We start from the raw sequence: 19,703 nt of genomic DNA on the forward strand, positions 1-19,703 counted from the left end.
TCTCAGCAAATATTAATCCTTTTGCAGTCTAAAGTGGGCTTCCCCAGTGGCTCAGAGATAAGGAATCCACCTGCTATGCAGGAACTGCAGGAGACTCGGGTTCGATCCCTGAGTTGGGAGGATGGGTCCCCTGGAGGAGGGCATGGACAGAGGAGCCTGGTGGGCTAAAGTCCGTAATGTTGCAAAGAGTCAGACATGAAGGAAGTGGCTTAGCATGCATGCGTGAACAGCTTTAAGTATATAGGTCTTACATATATTTTATAAACTCTTTCCTAAGTGTTTTATTGTTATTATAAATGATACTTATTACATATTACTTTCCAATTTATCATTTCTCATATATAGAAATATAACTGACTTTTGTTCATTGGCCAGGCATCCTGCAACTCTGCTAAATTTATATCACTCAGTAATTTTGTACAATATTTCTTAAGATTTTCAGCATAAATTTGTGGCCTGAAAATAAAGGCAGCTGCACTTTTTCTTTCCCCAAAGCTCTTAAACCACAAGTGAAGTTTTATCTCATGTAATAACTATATTCATTTAGCCATGCTTCATCATTTTAGCTCCTGAAAAATTACATCACATTTTGAACATTTTTTTTTTCAGAATAATATCTTTTTCCCCCAAAGTCACACTAAATAAACACAAAATTAAAGGTGATATTTTGACATTGTACCCTGACTTATTTTCTCAGTACCATGGTTTCTAGCCAAGGAATATCCTATGGGAACAAACAAATCGTGTGCCCATTTGGATGACCCCAAAATATTTCATTTATATAAATACGTGTGCAGATGTACAGATGTTTTGCTTTTACACACGAGCACAGAGCAAGCGGGGTGAAAAAGTAACATCTACCGCATTTCTGTCTACATTGGATGTGTGCTAGTTTCCCTCGTTTTTAAGAATTCAGTCTTTATTTTGTCCTAACAGGTTCGTTCTGTGCTATAACTTCAAGGTGTAGTCTGATTGGAAGATGAGGTAGAGCCCCAGAGTACTGTAAATTTATTTGCTACAGAATTCCCATCTGCTTCCTTCCTGTTCTTGCGCCTGTAAGCATCTGCTTAACAATGCTTTTTACCTTGGAAGCAGCAGTCGCTTTTAAACACAGCAGCTGAATCGAGTTTTCAACTTTTCTAACACTGGTAGAGCCATCCTCATCACCCACCCTGCCCCACCACCCACCATCCCAACCCAACACAAGAAGATATCCACAACAGCTAAGCAGAGCCTCTTTGTCATTGGAAGTCTGCCTTTCAGCATCACAGACCTCTCTTCCAGCTTCTAGGACTTAAAATTTCCAACCTCTCCCCCTTGCCCCCCAACCCCAGCCCTAAGAGTGGTTGGTGGCTGCTTCCTTCAATAGCTACCTCTGTGACACCTTCACGCTCTGTCCCTCTTTCTCTTGCACTTGCTCTTTTCATTTTTCTGTTACATAAAATATAACTTTAAACACAGGGACTAATTCATTAAATGAAATCACTTCATTTCAAAAAGAAAAGGTTGATATGCTTTGTTTTTGAGGAACCCTAAGTGATAAAGATATTGGCACGAGGCACAGTCCCAGACCATCAAACATAGTCCGCTAGAGTTAATTTGGTCATTTTGTAAGCTGCAGTGAGTGTTGAACTGTTTGTTAATGTGAAGTGGATAGTTAGTGATCCGTGATAAGAACTGGCATATGATTAGTCAAGGCATTGCTTGTGACTGATGGTGAAATGCCAGTGGAAGCAGGTCCTTAGAAAACCAAATGGTTATTCTCCGTCAGCACTGTGGCAATGAAGGTTTCAAGGACTATGGTGAGGGGCAGATTTTGAGTGCGTTGGAGCATTTACAGAGAGAAAATGAAGAATACTGTGAATAGATCCTAAGGGTGTTTGACCAAGGAGGATGGAACAGAATTCCAGAAAGAACCAAGCTTCTTGATATTGATGGTTTTCTGAGTGTTTCTGGATTGAAAATGTTCATTGGAAGTGGTTTTAATAGTTTATTTTGATTGAGTGGCATTTGACTCTTTGATAGCCTGCCTGTGATGAGACTGAGATGCCAGAACATCCCTGGGAAAATGTAAAAAAGCAGGTCCAAAGGCTTAGGGTGGGCGGCAAGACTGTTAGGGAGATTCATCCCCGTTATCCTACATTCCCACCTCTCCACTACCTTTAACCCACATCACTTTCACTGAGAGGGCTCCAAACTCACTCCGTTTACACTGCTGAGGGGAGAACCTGAATCTTGGGAAAACCCTCTGGTCGCTGTCATTTATAGCTACGAAAGTAAGAGCTGCTGCCCTTGAAATGCGTGCTCTGATTTTCAGTAGGAAACTGCGCTGAAGTGGCTTAACTGACGTTTAACCAAGAGTCTGTGCTTAACTGACAAAGACAACGTGGATGCATTTACCATAATGAGCAGAAGGAATAAACTGGTAATCAATTTGTTTTGACTTGCAAATAGATCTGGCAGTGGAAAACTGATTAGAGTGTCTCTAAGGGTGAAAGATAGAGACAGGTTACTAAAATGTTACTTGATCTATAAAATACGAGCAATTCAAATGTCTGATAGAAACTTGGCATAGACTGATAAAATGCAGTGTCAAAACCTCTCACCTAGTCTCTGTACATAAGCCTGGAACCCCTGGATTAAAAGGGAGAGCCTAAGTTTGCTTGAAATTAGAGCCTGCTACCCTACCGTACGTATATACCCTAAACCTTCCTTCAAGCCTTTTCCAAAGGAAACTGTAGGCTTTTATGAGTATGATTGTGCTATGGCAAAAAGAAATATCTGGATCTTTCAGGAGCTATGAGACACTGGCTTTGAACTGGCTCTGGATTCTAGGAATCCTAAATGCCACTTGGTCCACCAGTCATATTGAGGGTTTACAGGGGCCATGCAGCAAATAGAGTCAATGCTGGAGAAACAGGTGAGATGGAGATATAATTTTGGATTTATTAGAACACAGATGAATATTTTGAACCACGAAACAGGATGATATCACCAGACATTGGTGTGAATAGGGAAATGAAGTCCAAGGATTAACTCATGATCACACTTCAAATTTTAGATATTGATAATATGAGAAGGAACTACCATAAAAGATTGAGAGGCAGCAGCCAGAAATAGAGTTAGGGGTAGCAGGTGAGTGTGGTGTGCTGGAAACCAAGGGAAGAAAAGAGAAGGAGCAAGTGTTAGATGCTGGTAATCAGACAAATAAGAAAAGGACCGAGAAATTGCAACTGGGTTTTAGCAACACTGATAACCTGGAATGAGGAGATTCAGAATAATGGTTGGTGCAGAAGTCTGACTAGAGTGGGTTCAAGAAAAAAAAATTAAGAGGATACACTGGAAACAGCAAGTACAGACAACTTTTTCAAGGAATTGTGCTATAGAGAAAAGGAGAGAAATAGGGCAACATCTGGAAGTAATGAGGTCAGAAGAACACTGATGTTGTTGTTGCAAATTGAAGAAGTAATAGCATATTTTATGTTGATGGAAATGTTCCAATAATAAGGGGGGACTATCATGATGCAGGGAAAGAAATGAGAATTGTCAGACCAGGGTTCTGAGTAGGAGAAAGGAATGAAATTTAATGCACAAATGACGGGGTTAGACTTCGCTTTGAGCACAGAGAGTCTGTCCACAATAATAGGAGAGAAGGTAAAAATTATTAGTACAGATTTAGGACATACATAAAATAGAAATAATCTGCAAATTTAAAAGTTGGTTTTTATGAAATTCTTATAAGTTTATAAGCCATTTACATATTTAAAAGTTCTTAAAAACAAAAAAACAATGGCAAGGTTTATCAGGAAAACAGATAATGCTTTCATAGGCAAAATTAGGAATAAAATAGAAGTCATAACTAGAGATGCTAAAGATATTTCAAATATAATAAAAGAATATCATGACCAACTTTATGACAATGGATATGAAAACAAATTCTAGGAAAATGTAAGTTACATGGTACCATGAATCAGTAGGTCATTCCTTCTTGCTGCTGAGTGATATTCCCAAGGTGAAAGTCGCTCAGTCGCATCTGACTCTTTGCGACCCCATGGACTATACAGTCCATGGAACTCTCCAGGCCAGAATACTGGAGTGGGCAGCCTTTCCCTTCTCCAGGGGAATCTTCCCAACCCAGGGATCGAACCCAGGTCTCCCACACTGTGGGCAGATTCCTTACCAGCTGAGCCACAAGGGAAGCCCAAGACCACTGGAGTGGGTAGTCTATCCCTTCTCCAGCGGATCTTCCTGACCCAAGAATCGAACCAGGGTCTCCTGCATTGCAGGCGGATTCTTTACCAACTGAGCTACCAGGGAAGTCCCCAAGTTAGATGGGCAAGTGGAGACCAAGTGGATGACCTCACATTCTAGAAATCCTCATACCAACGGACCTTTCCAAATTTTCTTATGTTGGCCCTAATTTGGCTGCTGCACTTTAAGAAGCTGTGGTTTTAAGGAACCATATTCTCAAAAGAGCCTGTGGCTGAACATCATCTTTCCTTTTCGCAGACTTTGTTTAGCTGAATACAGTTTATTGTTACAAATTTGTCACTAGGAATGTGGTTTCCCTATGGGCCATTTAGGCTTTACTTTATTCTGTTTCTATAAACTGTAGCCCTGTGCTACAGTTTATTGTTAGCTGTTGATCCCAAGAAACAGTTTATGGAGAGGTCAGCTGTGTTCGAGCAACTGCAAGAAAAGCAGTTCAAAGAGCAAGCTGACTGATTATCAGGAGAGAACGCTGGTACAAGACTTCTAATGGATACATCATTTATTCTAGTGCAGTCACGCAACCAGCATTTACTTGAGTATGATCTATGTACTTGCATTGTTATCAGAATTTTACATTGCATTGTCTCCTTTAATCCTTAATTCCCAAAGAGATTGATGCAATTAGCTCTTTTATGCAGAAGAAACTGAGACACGCGGACAGTAGGGTCACAGAGAAAATGGCAGAATACAGAGCATAGAGTCCAGAGACAGATATACTCTGCTGTATTCCAGCCCTGATATTTTAGAAGTAACCAGCTTCCTTGGTTAAATAGACTCCTGTAAAATAAATACTATAAAATAACAGTACCAGCTTATAAAGTTGTTGTGTGACTTAAACGATACAATACTTGCAAAATGTTTGGCAGAGTGCCTGGCGCCAAGTAATATATGGTAGCTATAATAATTATTTTATTACCATTATTATTATCATCACTAAGAGTAATACTTTCAACCATTATCACTGGGAGCCAATCACTTAAAAGTGAAATGTTTCCAAACCTCCTAATCAAAAATGAGATTGTGTCACATCTAAATACTGGACATTTAAGAAGCATGGGAGATTAATGTTAATTAAAATACATTATGATCTTCCACAAAAAGTGTTGACTTATACTCTGTCACTAATCATGTTTTCTTACTTGGAGACAACTAATTAAAAAAAAACACACACACACATCCAGAGATAAACACACCTGATATTTTAATCCTATGACAAGGTCTTCACCACATAGGTATTATCTGAAAGTTAGCAGTTTGACTCCATGATCAACAATCTCTGCTTTACTTTGTTCATTTCAGGCAACTCCCATTTCTTTTAAATTTCTCAGCACATAACCTGATGAATGTCCCTGCTGCAATCTGATTCACAGGGGACGTGTGAGGTTGCTGAGGCACAGATACAAAAGTCTCAGCAGGAGATGAGGAGGGTAATGTACCAAAGCTGCCGTGGCATTCTGGGGTTCTTCGTGGCTGGGGATAACTTGAGGGCTTTCTCTAGAAGACAGGTAACCTCATGGTACTTGGGAGTGTAAGTGTTTTCTTCTCCTACATCTGATCACAGCCAAGGACTCTGGGCTCTTAGCTTAGAAAAATAGGAGACCATCAGCTTGCCACTTGCCCTTGCATGCCACATGACAAAATTAGCCTTGCCAGTTACATCTCTCTCTACCCTCATTCCAGCTCAGGATTAGTGCAATGACCTTTTCTAATTGGATGACACAGATTCTTGTCTGGAGTCTTGCTCTGAGTTGTAGCTACCAACCATATGACTGTAATAAAATACTCTAAGCTGTTAGCACCAGGCAGCTGGAGAAGGAAACCAAGGTAGGAATCCTTGTTCTACAAAGCCGGCCTTGGCGCTTCCTTTATAACAGAACAGAACTGGAAATGCTGTCTCGTCTTGTGGGAGAATAAAGACAGGCATTTGGCTATTGTCACTCAGAGCCATCAAGTTCTTCTCTAATTTTAGCCTCTGTTGGAAACAAGAAAGTTGGAAGTGACCTTAGCCTAACCCCCCCACCTCCTCAGCTTAGGTCTATCTATTGCCCCAGTCATTTGCTTTCAGGTTCCATCACATCACATGGTTATGTCTCCCTCAATAAGAGCCTCTCCTGGAACTTCTCTGGTGGTCTAGTGGTTAAGAGTCTGCTTGCCAGTGCAGGGGACATGGGTTCGATCCCTGGTCAGGGAACTAATATCCCACCTGCCACCAAGCAACCAAACACAAGCAATGCAACTACTGAGCCTGTGCTGCAACTTCTGAAGCCCAAATGCTGAGAGCCCGTGTTACACAACAAGAAAAGTCACAGCAGTGAGAAGCTGACGCACCACAATGAGACAGTAGCCCCCACTCGCTGCAACTGGATAAAGTCTGCATGCAGCAACGAAGACCCAGCAAGCCAAAAATAAATAAACTTTTTTTTAATTAGGTCCTCCTGTACATCCAAACATTGAGCCCTCAATACCATCTAGCAATACAACAATATCTCTTTTGTTGACACACTCTTCCATTTGTCATAGCCCCACTGCACAGTATGTCCAACTCTCATGCATGCATGTGAAGTCACATCAGTTGTGTCCAATCTTTGCAGCCCTATGGTGTGCAGCCCGCCAGGCTCCTCTGTCCATGGGATTCTCCAGGCAAGAATACTGGAGTGGGATGCCATGCCCTCCTCCAGGGATCTTCCTGACCCAGGGATTGAACCTGTATCTCTCACATCTCTTATGTCTCCTGCATTGGCAGGTGGGTTCTTTACCAGTAGCTCCACCTGGGAAGCCCCATGACCAACTCTCAACTCTCCTTAAATACCCAGCCTCCCCTACTTACCCATTCCTTTCCTGTAAGTGAAAAAGCACAACAGCAAACAGCAAATCTTCACAAACAGCAAACCTAAAAGATACAAGCATCAGTGTATCTTGCATCCTTCCACAATAAGGAATGAATGATCTCTTTATTTAAGAAGATAATCACTCTATGTGTACTATGGATCCTCTAAGAGTCTGCCTTTCTAAGAACCTAATCCTATGAATTGGTTGGTTGGTTGGTTGGTTGGTTTAGTCATTAAGTTGTGTCTGACTTGTGACCCCATGGACTGTAGCCTGCCTGGCTCTTCTGTCCACTGGATTCTCCAGCCAAGAATACTGGAGTGGGTTGCCATTTCCTTCTCCAGGGAATCTTCCCAACTCAGGATTCGAACCCGGGTCTCCTGCACTGCAGCAGGTTCTTTACCACCTGAGCTATGGTGGAAGCATCCTATGGATTGTCCCACCTCATTAATTCATCTTCATCCTTCTTTCTCTGTGATCTCTTTTTATATTTTACTAACCTCAATATATCTAAAATATTATTTCAACATACAATTAACATAATAGATGAGAAATGTTATATTTTATACCAAGTCTTTGAAACCTACTGAATACATTTTTACCATCTTAATTAGTTTTTCCCCCTTTATTTTTATATTTTTATTGAGGTATATTTGACTTACTCTCTGTGGCCTCTTCGACATCAACATTTAAACATTCTTAAGTTTCTCTTCTCTAAAAAGAAAAAAAATACTTTCTTCAACTGTATTCCCCCCACCAGCTAGCTCTCTACGTTTTTATTCACAATCACTATGTCTATTTTAGCCCCCTTTCTTTGTTATACTAGCTCCTCAGAATCTTGTTTTCTCTCCTACCACAAATCCCCTGAAACAGTTCTTGCCAAGGTCGCCAAAAACTTTGATGTCATCAAATTTAATTGGTCAAGCTCTGTTTCAGGGCTTCCCAGGGGCTCAGTGGTAAAGAATCTGTCTGCCAATGCAGGAGACGTAGGAGATGTGGGTTAGATCCTTGGGTTGGGAAGATCCTTTGGAGGAATAAAATGGCAACCCACTCCAATATCCCATAGACAAAGGACCCTGGGGGCTACAGTCCAAGGGGTCCCAAAGAGTGGGACATGACTGAGCACTCAGGCAAGCTCAGATTTCCTCAGATGTCTTCATGGTATTTGACACACTCCCTTCCTGCTTGAGACATTCCTACTCTTGATTTCAGGACACAGCAATCTCTTGTTGCCTCCTATAATTGCTATCTCTACCTTTTCTCAACTTTCCCAGCTCATTCTGCTCTACCCCACCAGTAAATGATGAAATTTCCCAAAACTTGGCTCTAGACTCTCTTCTCATGTGAAACTATAAATTCTCCCTAGATGATTCCAGCTGCTCTGCACATTTTAATTTATCATTAATATGCTAATTAAGCCAAGTTAACTTTGCTGCTAGCCTTCTATGAAGTCCATTTCTAAACACTTAATTATTAATTCATCCTTGTTCACACATTTCAAAGGCATCTTAAAGGTAACTTGTTCAAACCAATCTCACTGTATTTTCCCAAAAATGGTTCTTCAGAATCTTTCCCCATCTAACAGCAGTATAGTATATTCAATTGCTCTCACAAGAAACTGTGGGATTATTCTTGTTACTTTCTTCTCCTTAACTGTCATATCTAGTCAATCATTAGGTTCTCTACTAGAGAGAATCCCTATTTTCCTCTGGTCATGGCACCTGAAAGGAACTGCTTGGTCCTAGGAAAGAATTATGTTGAATAACACTTCCAGTTCTTGTCCCATCTTTCCTCCCCCAACTTTCATCTTTTCTTGTCAGAGGAGGAGAAATGAACCACCTTATTGGTGAATTTAGGTGTAGAAGCCAGGTCATTCACCATTTCCCTCTTTTGGCTTCTTATAATGCAGTAGTGGCTGCATTTTAAAACATGAAGAAATAAACTTAATCAAAAATGCAAAACTTGTGCACTGTAAACTACAAAACATTGTTGAAAGAAACTAAAGAAAATCCAAATAAATATAAAGACATCTTGCTCATAGATCAGAAGATTTAATTTTATTAAGATTTTCCCCAAAAATGATCTACAAGTTCCCTGCAAACTATATCAATATCCTGGCTGAGTTCTTTGCAGAAATTGACAAGCTGATACTAAAACTTGTGTGAAAATGATGAGACAGGACAGTCAAAATCTTCTTGAGAAAGAAAAACAATGATGGAAGACTCAAGCTTCCCAATTTCAAAACATTAACCATCTACAGTAAGGAGATATATGTATTCTTATGGCTGATTCACACTGTTGTACAGTGAAAACCAACGCAAATTTGTAAAGCAATTCGCCTCCGATTTAAAAAGATTTTTCAAAACATCAGTAATCAAGACAGAGTGGTGCTGGCACAAAGAAAGACAAATAAATCAATGGAATATATTCATTCTAATTAAGAATTAATAAATAAAACTTAACATTTATGGTCATTTGATTTTCAACCAAGATTCCAAAACAAGTCTTAGAATAGTCTTTCTGACTAATGGTCCTGGGACGACTGGATATTTGCATACAAAAGAATGAAGTTGAATGCCTACCTCATGTGTGCGTGCTAAATTGCTTCAGTAGTGTCTGACTCTGTGTGACCCTATGGACTGTAGCCTGCCAGGGTCCTCTGTCCATGGAATTCTCCGGGCAAGAATACTGGAGTGGGTTGCCATGCCCTCCTTGAATGCCTGCCTCTTATCATGTATAAAAATTAGCTCAAAGAGGAGCAGAGACCTAAATGTAAAAGACAACCTAAAATAAGTTGTAGAAAACTATAAAACTTTTAGAAGAAGACGAAGGAATACATGTCTATGATCTGACTTAGCAAAAATTTACTAGATAACACTTTAAAAGCACAAGCAGCAAAAGAAAAATTAGATAAATTGGACTTCACAATCAAAAACTCTTGCACTTTCAAAGGACACTGTCAAGAAAGTAGACCCACAGAATTGGGGGAAGTACCTGTAAGTCATATATATTACAAAGGACTTTCATCTAGAAAATATAAAGATAACCTCTTAAAGCTCAACAACATAAAGATAAATAACCCAATATTAAAATCTTAGCCCATAGGCTAAGAATCTAAAGAGCTGTCTAAATAAGCTATTCAAATGGCCAATGAGCACATAAAAAGATGCTGAGCATCAAAGTCATGCCGGAAACACAAATCAAAATCATGATGTGACACTATTTCATGTCCACAAGGATGAATAGCATTTTAAAAGCCAGACAAGTGATGATGAGGATGTGAAAAAATAGAAGCCCTCATATATTGCTGGTAGAAATATAAAACAGTGTAGCCACTTCGGAAAACCATCTGGAAGCTCCTAAAATGTTGAACATAGAGTCATCATATATGGACTTGGTCACTCAGTCGTGTCTAACTCTCTGTGATCCCATGGACTTGTAGCCCACCAGGCTCCTCTGTCCGTGGGATTCTCCAGGCAAGAGTACTGGAGTGGGTTGCCATTCCCTTCTCCAGGGGATCTTCCTGACCCATGGATCAAACCTGGGTCTCCCACACTGCAAGCAGACTCTTTACCTTCTGAGCCACCAGGGAAGCCCATCTGATGGCCAGGAAAGAGTTCATCATATGATCCAAAAGTTCCATTCCTAGTTATATCCAAGGGAAATGGAAACCTTGTGTCCACACAAGAACTTGTACATGAATATTCACAGCAGTATTCAAAATAACCTAAAAGTAGAAATAACCCAAATGCTCATCAACTGATGAATGCATAAGCAAAATGTGTTACATCTGTACAGTGGAATACTATTCAGCAATAAAAAAGAATGAAGCAGTAATACATACTACAACATGGATGACCCTCAAAAACATTAGATTGTCATACAAAGTCATATTATAGTCACAAAAGACTACATATTATATTATTTCATTTATATTAAAATTTCAGAACAGGCAGATCTATAGGGACACAGTTAAAATCATTGAAATTTTCACTTTGTTTTTTTGTTTGTTTTTGTTGTTTTTGGCCATGCCATGCAGCTTGTGGATCTTAGTTCCCCAACCAGGGGTTGAACCTGGGCCATGGCAGTGAAATTTCCAAGTCCTAATCCCTGGACCTCCAGGGAATCCCCTGAATTCTGCATTCTAAACAACAGATGACTTTTATAGTATGCATATTACTTTCTTACCCATCTATCTCTCTGACCCTTAATACACTGTCAAATCTTTCTAACCCAGCCAGTAACCCAGATTCCTAGTAGGAGTTTTTTCATTTAATAAATGTTAACTCCTTTTTCAGTTGCTTGGGAAAATTTTAGTCAGGATAATTCAGTCTACTTGTCTTTAGAGTAGGTTTGAAGGACTTTCTAAAATATAGAATTAAGACCCTAGGTAATGAAGCTACAGAGCTACCTACAAAAAGACCAAATGTTAGGAAATTTGAAAAAGACTAGTCAGGGCTATGGCAAAACATAGTTTCTACAAACTGCTAGAAAACAAACTGGCAATAACATAACAAAAATCTTAAAATATTTATAGCTTCTAACTTGTGTAATAATCCACATAAAGTCATTATGAACAACTAATGACTAAAATGTAGAAAAATCCTAGCAATCCAAATAAAAGAAAATCAACGTAAGACTCCATATAAACAGTCAAGTGATGTTCTAGAAATGCTAAGATGTTCATAAAGAGTTTTTAGTTACATTATACCATAGACATTTTCTCATTTATTATGTTCTAGGCCAGGGACCAGCAAGCTATGTTAGCCTGTGGGCCAAACATATTCTGCCACCTGTCTATGTGTGGCCCATAAGCTAAGAAATCATTTTTACCTTTTCATGATTGAAAAAAATCTGAAGATTTTATTATACAGGAAAAATAGATGAAATTCAAATTTCAGCCCCATAAATAAAGTTTTATTGGGAACACAGCCAAGCTCATATGATTATGTATTGTTCATGGTTTATTTGACACAAATGTAGAGTTGAATAGATGTGAAAGAATTTCTGTGGTTCACAGAGCATAAAACATTTATTATGTGGCCCTTTACAGTAAAATTTTTGCCAAACTCTGGTCTAGGAATCAGTGCTATTTCAGGTTGGTCTGATTCCAGAGCTCCTGCCTCCATTCCATTCTTCCCTGCAATGTGCATATGGGATCAGTATAGTCGTGGGAGAAAATTACCCTTGCAAGAACAGCATCTGGCCCATGATAGACACTCAATATTTTTTGCATGAATAAATGTGTGTATGGATACTGAAGGACACAGAAGGATTCACATGGAATAAGTGTTCTTGAGGAGTCTTATGTCAGTCTGTCTCTTGGCATTATCTTCAGAGAAGTGGACTTCCCTGGTAGCTCAGCCAGTAAAGAATCTGCCTACAATACAGCAGACCTGGGGGTTCCTTCCCTAGGTCTGGATGATCCTCTGGAGAAGGAAATGGCAATCCACTCCAGTTATTCTTGCCTGAAGAATCCCATGGACAGGGGAGCCTGGTGGGCTACAGTCCATGGAGTTGCGAAGAGTCGGACCTGACTGAGTGACTTACACTCACTCACTCAGAGAATTAGCCACTCAGTGAAGAAGCCAACAGTTGCTCAAAGGAGTCTTTGGGTTCCTTATGACAGTCAAAGTGTTGGTCGCTCAGTCATGTCCAACACTTTGTGACCCCATGGGTTGTAGCCTGCCAAGTTCTTCTTTCCAAGGGATTCTCCAGGCAAGAATACTGGAAAAGGTTGCCATTTCCTTCTCCAGGGGATCTTCCCAACCCAGAGATTGAACCTGGGTCTCCTGAATAGAAGGCAAACTCTTTACCATCTGAGCCACCAGGGAAGCCCTACTGTGAGATGATGCCCTTCTTAAGAAGATCTTAAGAGTCATGGAATAATGGGGGGGAAATCTTTTCCCACTGAAGTCTGATTTCCAAGAGGGGCCTTCTGACCCTCCTGAGTTCAACAAGCCAGCATAGCCATTGGAATTAATGCTGCTTAGTCTAGAGGCAATGAAATAGAAACTTCTGGTACAAGTTGTCTCTATACCTAGGCCACGAGCAACATGTGGCTCTTGAAATTTGTACACAAATTAACTAAAATTAAATAAGATTAGTATTTCAGTTCCTCAGTCACACTAGTCACAGTTCAATTGCTGATTCACAGCTAGTGGCTTTTGTTTCGGATGGTTCAGAATAGAACATTCCCATCATCATAGAAAGTTCTACTGAACAGTACTGCCCTAGACAACAGAACTGCTCTTTCATGCAATTGATAGTACTGTGTAGGGTTGAGCATTTTTGCCCTAAGTCATCTGTGTAATTTGTTAAGCTTCTGTTCCCAGTATTCTCCATGATGACACATCTCTAAATTTAGAAATCATAAGGAGAGGAGATTTGCTCTCCAAAATTCTGTTTTCCAAATATCAAGAATCTCTATATATCTCTCTTACTTTATGCTTGAGATCCAAAGATTAGACATGGCTCTCCATCTCACACTAGGGAGACAAAGGCAGACTTTGTCTTAATTCTTAATTCTTCTCATGCAATTATGATACAGGAAAGTCTGTGGATACACATTGGCAGTCACTTCTTTCCTTTCTGTACTTCTCCATGATGTGTTCAAATCCTTGTGGACTATAAATCAAGTAATTGTTGAATGTGTACTGGCTTGCAACTTTACTTAACACTTTTCTCTAATCCCAAGGCCTTTTATCCAAACTTCTGAGAGTACTTTATATTTCTGTACTCACTAGAACATCTCATTCTCCTGGGTAGATGATAGAGATTAAAATCTGCTCACAGATGGAAAGTCAAGGGAAAGAGAACTACATGGTCACTTTATGACACTGACCATTCTAAGAACTGAATCCACTAAACCAACAATAATTGATTCAGTGCTAAATTTGATGACTTGAACTCTAAAGACCATTCCTCATCCAAAAATTTTTTGCAGGTATTTTTAATTTCTGGAACTACTTTCTACATCTGTGAAAAAGGGCAAGTCTTTTTTTTCTCTCATTTCCTTCTTTTTAGGAATTGCAAAAATAATGAATACTCTTTTTTTTTAATTTAAGCAAGAATGAAGGAGGAAAAAATCTAAAAATCACTTGCTAATTAATTTACTTCTTCGTTCAAGAAAATGAAAGCTTTTATTAAATGCTTATTACATGTCAAATACCTTTTTACTTAGAGACAATTTTCCACTTGACCTGTTTGTGTTTACTCTTTTCCCTTTGTATACATTTGGGAGATAGCATGATATGGTGGAGACAGAGTGAGCTTCAGCATCAGACCAATGTGTGTGTCTAAATCCTGACTCCAACACAGTGTGAAGTTGGGTAAGTCATTTAAACGCTCTGAGTTCCACTTCCTTACATGTAAAATCAGTGTGTTAATAGAGCAATGCAGACTTTCTAAGGATTTGAATAATTTCTGCTCTGTTGGGCAGTAGCTAGGCTGTGCAAGACACAAACCCATTACCCCACCCAGATCTTTATTCTCCACCAACCTGGAGTGACACAATTAAGATTTTTTTTTTTTTAATCATAAAAAGATGGCTAGAGTAGGGAATCAGGGAATATGAGCCACTGGGATAGTGGCCAAGTATTTCCAAGATTCTGAGAGGGAGGACAGATTTCTTTTTCCCGGGCCAAACTTGCAAATTCCCAAGTGTATCACCAACTACAAAGCACTCCACGTTAACACACCATTCAGGGTGATGAATGTTAGGTTCTCAAGCAAGTTGTAGACTCAACACAGAGGAGGATGTATGCAGGGCAAGTAGGGCTGTGTAATCTTAAATTACAGTGAGTTAAATGGGAGCCTTTGAGAAATGATTAGGTTTATCCATAGTATTTGCAGGTCTCTCTTGCCAGCTCACATACTGCGGCCACAATGGGAGTGAAGGAATCATGGAACCTTCCATACAGCCTTGCCAACTCCCTTTTTTAGTAGGAAGCTGATTATTCAGTTTGGAAATTAACCCAGATTCCTCGTTTCTCTTTCTGCCTACTTTCCTCCACTGTTTTCTGATCAGTTGGCTTATTAGAAGCTCTGCCAGAGGGTAGAAAGGAACACGTTCAGGAAGCACTGAGTCAATGTTTCATTGTTTTCTGGTAACACAGATAAAAGTTATTTGGGAGACTATACTCTAGGATTGTCCTTTACTCCTGATTATGCAAATGACAGATCAATCAAAGCCCTGGTAGGATTATCTGGTTTTCTACACTAATACTCCATTCTTTAGAACTGGACATTCAGGAGTTACCATCTCCTTTTCCCCTCATTACCATGGACAAATTAAAATCTGGTGTACCAAAACTCTCCCAGAGGTTTTATATTTATTTTTAGCTCTAGGCATTGATCCAAAACTAGTTTAGAAAAAAAAAAAAAAGTGAATTTCATCTTTGAACTGGTAAGAACAATTTACAACATATTGAATAACGTAGAGAGTTTCCAATGTGTAATAAGCCAACAGTTGATATAGTTTAGTTTCCTGCCTTATAACTTGATTTGATGAAAAGTATAGCTGGCTTCTCAGAAAATGTTTAAGGACTATTTTCTAACCACCTAGCCACCATGCAATATTTATTGTTACTGCAGAGATTTTTCTTTCCCCCCTTAGCTTCAGCCTGAGATCATTTTATGCCCTAAAGCACATCACAGTATGCCCTGAAGCATTCCTGGGAATCAGAAGTGAAATTTTAAATCACCTAATTTCACATCCCAGCAGCTATGGTTTGGTCAATATCTGTGCAGAGTAGACACGGAGTCAAAGGTTAAAAACACAAAGACAAAAACCCAAACTGAGTGGAATAAATAACTTGCCTTCAGGTGGAAAGAGTCTGTATTTTTGTCCACTTTGCTTCCATAATACCCATTTCCAAAAACATTAGCAGAACAGCCCTCCTGAAGTGTTTTTAGAATAATTAGGCACTGTCTTTATTACATGTGAGTCATCAAATAGAGACACAGCTCTGGAGTCTGCTTCTAGGTGATCTATCACTTTTGATCTTTATTTGTTCAAGTTTGAAGATTATTGCTCTTCACATCTCCTGTGAGCCCTTGGAAGCTAAAAATGATATCCAGCTATCAAGATCTAGGCAAGCTATTGATTCAGAATCCTTTAAAAATGCTCAAATATGCAGATTCAACTATAGCCATACATATAATTTTATTTTATTCTTAAAATGATAGAATATACATGGACTTTGGAGAATGGCAAAAATTGTTGTGTGACTTTCATCAGTTTAATTAGGCCAAGTTTTTTGTTTTGCATAAAGGATATAGAAATACTTATTTTGTAAGATGTTTGTAAAATATAACACAGTTCTTATTGTAAACTTTCCAGAGTATTACCTGTTATATGAGAAACATTCAAATTTTCCCTCTCTTTATAAGCCAACTTGAAAAGTTAGTTGAATATCTTTTTCTTATGTTATGGGCAGGACAACAGACTTTGGAAAAATAAATTTTCTGGAGTGCTTTTGAAGTGTCCAAAGAAGGAAGATTACTTTGTTTGGTTTTGGTTTATTATTTTTGTGTGAGGTCCTGCTATGTACACACGGTAGGCTTGTTGTGGTTGTTGTTTGGTTCCTAAGTCATATCCGATTCTTTGCGAGCCCATGGACTGTAGCCCACCAGTCTTCTTTGTCTATAGGATTTCCCAGGCAAGAATACTGGAGTGGGTTGCCATTTCCTTCTCCAGGGGATCTTCTGGACCCAGGGATCAAACCTGTCTTCTGCATTGCAGGAGGATTTTTTACCACTGAACCACCGGGGAAGCCCACACACAGTAGGCTAGCCATTCAATATTTATTTCTGTCTGGACTCGAGCAAAAGGAGCTGACTCCCTATTATCCACTCCACCCCCAAAGTATTTACTCAAGTAAATACTAATAACTCCATAACTTCTGTCAGTGATGGGGTCAGGAGTAACCAATCCTGGTCAAAGAGGTATTGGGGCATTGGTCCGGTGGCTAAGACTCCATGCTCCCAACACAGTGGACTCGGGTCCCATCCCTGGTCAGGGAGCTAGACCCCACATGCTGCAACTAAGAGTTTGCATGCTACAACTAAAATTCCTGCAGGCTTACAGCTAAGGCCTGCCGCACCCAAACAAATAAATTAAATAAATTTTTAGAAACAGATATGGGGCAGATTTAGAAGAGAGAACACTTGCTAAGAGATTGCCAGATGATATAATAACTTCTCTCCTACCTCTGGACTTGGTGATTTGGGGGCATCACTCTCAGATAGCAACTATTTTGTGACTAGTGTGAGAATAACACAAAATCCAGGGGTGGCAGAAAGGTCTCCTTGATGACATCATGGAGTTGCTGAAACAACCAATCCTGGAGTTCACCCTGCTACTGGACTTTTTATATATGAAATAAAACATGTCCTTTTTAAGTCAGTCTGAGTACCTTGGGTTTAACAAATCAAAACATCTTTCTAACTAAAAAGAGTGGCCTCCAACTGATCCCCTTGCTTCCACTGTTTCCCCTCACAGTTTATTCTCAACACACCAGCCAAAGTCATTTCTTAAGCATATATCTTCTCCTTTTCTGGCTTAAAATCACCTGGTGGGCTCCTGTGACCTTTAGAATAAAATTCAAAATCAGTACCAAGGCTTCTGTAAGTCACCTTCTATAACTAACTCCACAAGCGCTTCCAATAAGACGGACACAAGCATCCTGTGTGCCCTGACTCTTGCCCACTTCTCTGCCATCATCTCTTGTCCACCTTATCCTCCTTAGCTCAGCTACAGCCAAAGTGGCCTTCTCTATATTCCTTAAACAGCTCTTTCTCACCTCAAGGACTTTAGTCTTGCTGTTCCCTCTGCCTGGAATTCTCTTTTCCCAGTTCTTATGTCATTCTCTTCTCAGCTCAAAGTCACCTTCTAGAGGAGCCTTAATCATCCTATTAAGAATGAGAATTCTAAAAAGAAGAGCTTACCTACTCAACTAAACCTAGTTCTCCACCTCATTAGGCTACCTTATTTTCTTCACAGCATGCATCATTATTTGAAATCATATTTTTCATTTGATTTCCACACTAAAATGAAAACTCCATAAGGGCAGAGATCCTGCCTGCCATGTTTGCCTTTGTTTCTCCAAATCCTTGGTTAGTGTCAAGGATATAGTGTTAGTCGCTCAGTCGTGTCCAACTCTTCATGACCCTATGAACCCGCCAGGCTCCTCTGTCCATGGGATTTTTCCAGGCAAGAATACTGGAGTGGGTTGCCATTTCCTTCTCCAGTCGAGGACATAGTAGGCATTCAATAAATATCTGTGGAATAAATGAATGGAAGAACTAGTGTCAGTAGAGGATCAACTCAACCTGAGACAAACAGACAATGCAGAGAGATGAATCAAATGAGACAGGGAGAAAATACTCAAGAGAAGTCTTCACAGAGTAATTACAATGTAAGAAGGATAGACAGAAACATGCATGACAAAAGAAATAGCTATAAATATCAATGGCTAAAAGCCTAGCTCTGACAGAAGAAAAATAAATGGATGTTGTTTTAATACAACAACAAATCTTATTGTGAAGAGGAAGACATGGTACCCAGATTCCAAGGGGAGGTTCCAAGGGAGGAGTAAGCCCCACCAGCCCAAGAAGTCAAAAGGACCTGAAATCTAAATGGAAAGGCCCACAAGTGTAAATTTAATTGTAACTGATCAAAGACAAAAAATTGGAATTATATAGTCCTTCTCTTCTTTCTGGGGAAAAAAAATTTTAAAAGATTGGAAAGAGATATGAGCTCTGTCTCTAGGAAACTGCTGTAAACTTAGAACAGTATGTAAATATGGGGCACATACTATTTAAAAAATACCCTTTTAAATAGTGTTAGGATGACATGCTCTTTGAAATAAACATACCATAAGTTAGGGAATTAGGGAAATGAACACAAAGTACAAGGAAAGAGATAAGGAGCCAGATGAAATATTAAGAGTTATCTTCTCCATTCACACAACAGTATACTCAAAAATCAGTCTCCTAAAGTTTACAAATCAGTTATACAACCAAAAGGAAAAGTGTGAGATATGCCAGGAAGTAGTGAGAACATGCTTGAGAGGAGGATCAAGATGCAAGCACTTTTTAACATATATTAAAAAATGCAACAATAAAGAGTTAAATTCAGAAACTTTAAAACACTGAGAGGTTTCCATCCACATAAATGGCTGGAAAGAAGGACAGAAAAAAAGCAGTTTTCATGGACTTCAAGCAGCATAGGAAAATAACAATTGGTTTAAGAAAATGTACAGTGGTCTTTCTGAACAGTTGTCTTCCAACCAGAGCTAAGCACTTATGATTCTATGGTTACATAAAAAATAACCATTAAGTTAAAGACAGCACTGTGACTATAGATAAATCAAGGGGAAAATATATTAAAAACAGTAGTCTTCAAGATCAAACAAACAAAAACCTTAGAAAAATGATGCTCACCTAGCAGACACAAAAAAAGAGGAAAATAATAAAATCTGTCAACTTTCCTGGTATGTCCAGTGGCTTTGACTCTATGCTCCCAATGCAGGAGGCCCAAATTTGATCCCTGCTCAGGAAACTAGATCCTTCTGTTCCTCAACTGTGTTAGCTTCTAGACT

The 19,703-nt window shown here is 39.3% G+C and overlaps 1 protein-coding gene across 2 annotated transcripts in view; it reads right to left on the reverse strand.

The window, feature by feature from the left end:
- Nucleotides 1-19,703, reverse strand: part of DIO2 (iodothyronine deiodinase 2) — a 252,774-nt gene that overhangs the window by 221,569 nt on the left and 11,502 nt on the right. For both annotated transcript variants that reach the window (XM_043472688.1, XM_043472690.1), the window contains exon 2: nt 7,100-7,162. The gene's annotated coding sequence lies outside the window, so the exon portion shown is untranslated. The remainder of the gene's footprint in view (nt 1-7,099; nt 7,163-19,703) is intronic.

Source organism: Cervus canadensis, chromosome 6, assembly GCF_019320065.1.
Source record: "Cervus canadensis isolate Bull #8, Minnesota chromosome 6, ASM1932006v1, whole genome shotgun sequence".
NCBI lineage: Eukaryota > Metazoa > Chordata > Mammalia > Artiodactyla > Cervidae > Cervus > Cervus canadensis.